Raw genomic sequence first — 6,000 nt, forward strand, 5'->3', positions numbered from 1 at the left:
GCAGAAGCTATCCGGGAAGTGTGTGTGCATGTGTGACACTGTTGAAAACAGCAAAGCAATATGTGATTACTGGGCAGATCAAAGGTAGTTTGGCAACTTCTGTGGGTACCCTTATACTGATCGTTTCTCAGGTTCAGCTGATCTCGCTCGGATTTCAAAGTGGGATCGTAAAATGGAGCAGCAGCCTGAACGTTTAACCCAATGGGCATTCTATTGTTGCAGGCGCCTTCGATTATTTGAGCAATACTCAAAAATACTTTGGCACGTACCCATTGGTGACAGGACCCTAACATATACACACCTAAACAAATATATCAAATTGTCTTTTATTTATAACCAATTGCGATTTGTAATTTATTAACTAGTGCAGGAGCAAAGGTGGCCATTTGATTTCCTGGCAAAGTATTTAACACGGGACAATTCATTCTCATTGCACATTATTTAAAACAAATGCATTTCTCATTAGCGTAGGGATTGCGATTGCCATTTCCATCATGTGCTCAGGGCAGACTGCAGCAAAGCACTGCCTCTTTGCTACAGCATACATGTTGTCTGTACTGTGCATCAAGTCGGACACACAGCTGTCTGATGGGCACATACGTGATTCATGAAAAGAAGGATTCCTGTGTAATGTTGCAGATCACGCATGTGAAGTATTGGCGCATCCCATGTATTCCTCTTCGGAAGTATTAGTCCACCTGTTGACTTTATATTACATTTTAACTCATTATTTTAGAAATGCGATTGTGACTGTAACCCCCACGACCCCACCCTTAACCCACCCCACTGTCTTGTTTCTCTTGCTCTTTGTTTGGGACGCATATTTACGTCCCCCCTGTGTGAAATGACCAATGTCAATGTTGAGGTCATGTCATTACTTGACATAGTCTGAGGGAGGTGTCATGATCGTGGGACACTTTAGTATAATTACCCCTACTGTGGTCCATATGGATATTAGTCCATGCAGGTGTGAAACTAAGAAGCAAAGTGAATAATTGTAGGATTCTCCTCAAATCAGGATGTTTAGAATGAGGACTATGCCAGAGATAGTGTTCAGAGGATTCAGATTGGCAAGTAATAGGTATTTAATGGAATGCATGTGCTAGTGACCAGTGTAGCCATGGTGAAGCCAAGGGCCTTGCATTGAGAACATAAACACATGTTGCATTTATTCAAAATAGGGCTGAGCACTTCTGCCAGCAACACTTAGCTTAAGAAACCAACAGAATAACGCAATTACATAGAAGGGCCTTTTTTCAACGGGAGGGGGCACTTGCCACATACTGCCATAATTGTACTACCTTGCCATTAGATGGCAACTGGTGTGAGCACCTGGGCACATGTTAGTAATACAGAGGGGTGGGCTGGGTACCTAAAGAGGCGCTGGACATCATTTTTTAAGTGGCCACACATTACACATTTTCATCAAGCCTTACCCTTTTCCTATGAGAACATTTGGAAATACCACAAAAAAAGAGGCCCTGGCTGCAGAGGCCTACTGGGAAAATGCAGAGTTCCCTATAGGCCAGCCCACCCCTGGTAATGGGAAACGCCGAACACCTATACAGGAACAACAACTGCTGGTATTAGCAATGCTGGTTTTTAAACAGGACTTCAGTGCTTATAAATCAAGTGGTGAAGGAAAATCGGGTCAAGCCATTTTATTTTTACACCTGTAGCACATTTACAGCTGTAACGAAACCATAACCTTTCAGCAGAACGCTTCGAAATAACGCTAGCTGGCCACAGTCTGATATTGCTGCTGGTTAGAGCTAGGTCAAAGAGGAACATGAAGGATGAGCTTTGGGTAGGCAGGGACAGTTAGTGGGTGGGAATAGCCAGAGTGATTAGGCATTGGTATAACACCTGAGGCCAATACAGGTAACAAAGGCCCTGTTGGCTACTACTGTGACTGGTGACCCAGAAGCTCAGTAGTACAGTGAAATAACATGGTGTTCACAATTCATCACAAATGTCAGAGGTAGATCAGGGGCGAAAGAGCTTAGTACTGTATTATACAATCTGTAGTCCAAACCAATTGCCCTGAAATGCTGTATAATGGAAAAGCAAACGTTAACAGTCAGTTCAACAAGACAACACCTGCTTGCCTGAGACCAAAACCGAAGAAGCATTTTGGAGTCTGCTTCCAACGTTATATTGCCTCAGATACCAAAGACTGCAGGTTCTCTTCTATCTGTTTGCGAAACAGAGCGAGACCACGATACCCCGATAGGCTCATCTCAATAGTGTTTTGGAGTATCCAATCAAAAAAAAACGTTCAGCCTGAACCCTAGAAATCACTCATGGTTAAGATGATACGTTACCTTTTGGTATCACAGCAAGACACGTACGAGCCTCAGGTCCAGTTGTCGCCAGGAGATGCAGCTTGAAATAAAATAAATGTCTTGAAAGACAGATCAATACAGATCCACCTCTGTCTTGTTCCGTAAGTTGACCCTAGACTTATTCTTCCCCATTTCATTTCCCCTTTCACACTATGTTCATATGAGTCATGGATATTTGCTGACAATGCAGCACATTCAGAAAACATCCAGCTTAACCGAAGGACAGGATGAGCAAAAACACTGGGTAAGCAGTTTATAAATAATAGAACTGGGGAACTGCCAGGAGACAACAGGAAATTCGTATTTTACTGCCACCCAAATTATTTTCGAACTTCCTTGTGTTAACCCCGAAACAATAAAATGTTCCTCTGTCAGCACAAAGAACTCAAGCAACAGCTTGCAACACAGAGGCGTTGCTAGGGGGTGGCTAAGGGGGCTATAGCCCCTGGTCTTTTGGTTGTAGCCCCGGATAGAATCTCAGGAGCTACAACCAAAAGACTAGCTAGCCCTGAATCTCAACAGTTCTGACAATAACGTAGCCCCGGGTCTTTTCCAGACCTAGCAACACCCCTGTTGCAACATAACTTTTCATGTAATTGTTTTAATTGTGTCATTTTTTGAAGAGTGGGCCTGGTCCCATACGCTGCCAGAGTACTGTACATTGAAATCGCAGATACATGAGAGAGATGACTTATTGTGATCATTGAAAAACAAAAAAAGGCAACACCGACTAGAAACAAACATTATAGCATAGGAAAACTGCTCTACTGGATAGGCAGGGTTAGGGGAAAAGACCCTCCAAAATCTTGTGGTTAAATTAAGGCAAACTAATGCAAGCATTTAGCCCTGCTTAACGCTCTCACTGCATCTGCAAACTGATTTCCCACTTACTTCACTTAACTTTACTTTACTTTTCTTTGTTTCTTTTAATGCACCAACACATCTAAGGGCCTCAGGGCACACACACACACACACACACACAAAAGAAACAAGACTGACAGGATACAGATACAGCAAACAAGTCATAGTCAAGGAAGTAGTTCATTGGACTAATCGACTCCTTTATTAAAGGATAAGGTTTTGATCGCTTTCCTAAAGGGAACCAGGCACGGGATATCTGTAGGACAGGATGCCTCTAAGAGAAAGAGGGAGCTCATTCAATATCTGGGGGCTCGGAAGTCAAAGCTGATTCCACCATATTTCTTCACATTATATCGGGGAACAGCCAGGTAGTGATGTTCATTAGACTGAAAAGTCCTTCTAATCGGAGAACCCTTATGATAAAATCTCCCAAGTGTAAATTACGCCTGGCTGCAGTAACATGCTGCTGTTTCCCAAGAACTGAAACAGCCCTAACTGACCCATTCTGGATAGTCTGCAATAGATTCATATTAGTAACACTGGTACCCTCCAGCAAGAGATTACAGTAATCAAGTTTAGTATTGATTAAAACTGATGCGATGACCACTTTGTTCTCCATAGCGAAATACAAGTGTAGTTGCCATAGCGTATTTGCCATAGCATTCCATCAATGCCTGATTGTCATCAGCATAGTTAGTATAGCTGACCCCCAAACAATCAAGCAGATCAAACAATGGCTTGGTATATATATTAAAAAGCGTGGGGGAAAGGCATGAGGCTTGAGGCACACCATAGGTGAGTTCAATCGATGCAGCCTAAACATCCTCAACTGCTACTCTAGCCTTCCGAGGCCCCAGGAAGGAGTGTATCCAATCTACAGCAGGTCTGGAGAATCTGCCTATTTCCAAAAGCCTCTCAATAAGCAGGGAGTAGGCTCCCAAATCGAATGCTGCAGTCAAGTCCATCAGCATCAATACTTCACATAACATAAGAAACAGCGGGAAGGCAAGAGATGGACTTGGCCAGCCAAATGGGAATGGCGTGAGAAAATATTGGTGTTCCCAACAGTGAGATGAGTGGGGATGAGAAATCCATATAATGGAGGACAAAGAGCTAAATAACAAAGGGGGGCTGCAAGCGTGTAGGCAAGCATGGTTCAACGAATGAACATGATATATGAGGAATGCATATGGGGTTAGCATTCATTGGAACTACAGCACCAAAATGGGAATGCGAACAACTGTAGAGGATGTAGAGATAAAGGGTGAAATGGCAGACGACTAAGAAGTAAAGATGCAAGTAATGACCGAGAGAAATATAAAGAACGCAAGCAATGTGCTAATGACATTAAGGGATGATAAGGACAAGTAAAGGGGGGATGAAAGCTAAACCTCACCACATTCAGTTTCAGAGAAGAGAATGGAAGCCATATAAAGGGAAATGTAGCTGAATGACATTTATATTATGCCAAGTGTGGGGAGGAGGTGTTACCATCAGAGACAATGCATTTGCAGGGATGGAGTAAAGATTTAGGGTTCAGAGAAGGACTTACATCTGCTTTTAGCTCGAGTCAATCTGTCCCCTGAAATGTTCAGATTCAGCCCTAACGATGCAATTTTTCCTCGCAGGTCTTAGAGCTTGCACTTTTGTTATTCTGTCTTTTTTCTCCATCGTCTCACAGTTATACACAACGATTTAGTTTCTGCTTTAAGAGTTTCAGAAAAGCAATAGGCAGGCATGTTAGGGAGAATTCTCAAAAATGTGCTAATTCCCTTCACCTTAGAGACCCCCAGCAACTTTGCTGTATTTTGAGGACTTGTTTTTTTTACCTGGAAAGAGTGTGAGCCTTTTTTCCCACTTGTTCATGTGTTTTGATGTGTGTTTTACACGTGTGTTCTTTGAATATGGGGTTTTAGATAACTCCATAGGCATAATCTTTTCATGTGTGTTACACAGCACCTTCAGTGCAGTGACACAGGGATGTCTTCGAGACTTCCCAGAGGTTTAAATACCTTCTCTGGGATAAACTACTGTTTCCCAGAGTATGTAAAGTGAAATTGACTTTACTAGTCTTTCCACAGCACACACCATCTTACAATGGAGTGCTGGAGGTGTTACATACTATCCATAGTATCCCCTGTGTCTAAATACTCATATAGCAGTCAAATGCTACCCTTTCCTATTGAAAAAGCTGGTGGTTGTGGTTTCACAACGAACTACCATGATTTTTGTCGACCGCGAACACCGGTATCTAAAAATCACTGGAGCCATGTTTTTCAAGATGACGCCTTAAGCCCCTTTGTTTAAACATGTCCCGGTCTTCTTTTTTCGCCATTTCTTTTTGGAAAGGTCCTTCTAGTGTTTGTCTCTGCGCGCCAAACCAGGTTTGGTCCCTTCGTTTGTGTACCTTTGGCGGGCTTCAGGAGTGAAGACCGCCTCTGGCATCTGAGTGTCTGGGGTGGGCAGGAAGTGAGGGAGGTGCCCGAAACTCCCTGTGCTTAGTCTCCTAGGAGACCCAAATACACTCTGGCATGATTGGTTGGCTGACTGTCCGGCCAGGACAGCCACCCTGCTGGGCGAGTGACAGCTAGGCTGGAATGAAAGGGAGAGAACTGTTTAAAAGGCGAGTCTCTTGGACTGGAAAGCAGAGTCGACCACTAGAACGAAAGAACCGAAGAAGAGCTGGCAGAGGACGGCTGCTGCAACTCCTGGACCATAGGTTTGCCCAGTGAAGCCCTGCTGCAGGTCCAACTTGCCAAACTCCATTCAACAGAGAAGCTCTACTTCTTCCTTT

The 6,000-nt window shown here is 43.5% G+C and overlaps 1 protein-coding gene across 1 annotated transcript in view; it reads right to left on the minus strand.

The window, feature by feature from the left end:
• C1QA (complement C1q A chain) overlaps positions 1-2,463 on the minus strand; it is a 36,164-nt gene extending 33,701 nt beyond the window's left edge. The window contains exon 1 of the mRNA XM_069610874.1: positions 2,325-2,463. The gene's annotated coding sequence lies outside the window, so the exon portion shown is untranslated. The remainder of the gene's footprint in view (positions 1-2,324) is intronic.
• Between the last annotated feature and the right edge of the window lie 3,537 nt (positions 2,464-6,000).

This window comes from Ambystoma mexicanum, chromosome 8 (assembly GCF_040938575.1).
Source record: "Ambystoma mexicanum isolate Mex_15411 chromosome 8, UKY_AmexF1_1, whole genome shotgun sequence".
In the NCBI taxonomy this organism is placed as follows: Eukaryota; Metazoa; Chordata; class Amphibia; order Caudata; family Ambystomatidae; genus Ambystoma; species Ambystoma mexicanum.